This window comes from Molossus molossus, unplaced genomic scaffold (genome assembly GCF_014108415.1).
Source record: "Molossus molossus isolate mMolMol1 unplaced genomic scaffold, mMolMol1.p scaffold_m16_p_3, whole genome shotgun sequence".
In the NCBI taxonomy this organism is placed as follows: Eukaryota; Metazoa; Chordata; class Mammalia; order Chiroptera; family Molossidae; genus Molossus; species Molossus molossus.
The window spans coordinates 83,403,808-83,405,225 of NW_023425366.1; the positions used below are offsets into that span (position 1 = coordinate 83,403,808).

The window sequence follows — 1,418 nt, forward strand, 5'->3', positions numbered from 1 at the left end:
TTTATCGTGTTGTTATCATTTGTGTTCCTTTATGTCCCTTCTCCACTATTGCCCTTCCATCAGATTCTGCCTTAGCAGTGGTGGGAACAAGAGGAAGAGAACCTCCACCTCCTACTTTCCTCTTCCTCCCCATCCCCGCCGCTACACATTTATTTAGCTGCATCTGAGGCTTCTGGCTTCCCCAGCAGCCTTCCTGCCTCAGTGCCAAAGCCCTTCTCCAGCCCATATACAGAGGTGCTCAGGGTAATCCAGTCTAGTTTTCTTCTGAATTGTCGTTTACCCTCTTCCTTTGGGCCCTCTGAAGCATAATGTCACTATCTTTTCTTTCTTTCTTTCTTTCTTTCTTTCTTTCTTTCTTTCTTTCTTTCTTTCTTTCTTTCTTTCCTTCCTTCCTTCCTTCCTTCCTTCCTTCCTTCCTTCCTTCCTTCCTTCCTTCTTTCTTTCTTTCTTTCTTTCTTTCTTTCTTTCTTTCTTTCTTTCTTTTCTCTCCTTCCTTCCTTTAATAGGCAATATTAGTCTCAAAAATCTTTCCCTTCATCAGATGTTTGATCCCCTTGCAAAATTTTTGGTCTCTGAGCTTGAACATGGAGTTTTACTCCATCAATAACATGACTGTCCTGTGGTAGTGTATTCTGAAGTTCCTCTGAAGAAGAAAATTGAATCCAACCCGTACCTCTGTGAAAGCCAGTCTCTTTGTCAAAAGGTACAGTGCACTTTCCGTACACGGCCAAACTGTGCAAAGTGTTCTCTCAGCTCACTCAAGCCGGCGGTCCAGGGAATTTTTCTGACAAAAGCAATGGGTCGGCAGCATTTGCCCGCAGAGCCATAGTGCCCCTCAAGGCCGTAGCTGCCATGTTTAGTGTTTTCTTTTCTTAACAAGGTTGGGAGGAGGAAACACAGGACAGGGAGAAAGATTTGCTACATTTAGATGGTTTCTAGGTTATTCCCAGATCAAAATAAGCCTTGTTAAAAGAATATTCACTAAGTGGGACTGCTTATCTGATATTGCCCTCTCTGGGCACCCAAGTCTTGACCATATTAGTGTGCATGAAAAGGGGCCACATGCTAACCTGCCAAGCTCAGGGGAGGCCTGCCTGGCAGGTGGCCTTGCAAACTCAAAGACCTAAAGTAACCACAAGGATGGCCTGAAATGTAAACTTTTCAACTAAAAGAGGTTTATGGCAGGTAGTCAATTCCTAGGCTGGTATTTTTCTGGACGGAAGGTCATTTTTCACCTTAATTGAGCCTAATGCCTTTTTGCACATGTGATAATATACCTTTGGAATATCAAGATAACTCCCCCTTTTCCAGACCCCTCTGGGCACAACCAATGCACCAGGGCAGAGACCACAATCCCCTCCTTCATTGTTATTTTTATCATGTTAATTGTTGACTGTTAACTATCCTGTACCCACCTA

General features: G+C 43.7%; 1 pseudogene; it reads right to left on the reverse strand.

Annotated features, from left to right (window-relative positions):
- Positions 1–518: 518 nt before the first annotated feature.
- On the reverse strand, positions 519–854 carry LOC118642878 (annotated as a pseudogene).
- Between the last annotated feature and the right edge of the window lie 564 nt (positions 855–1,418).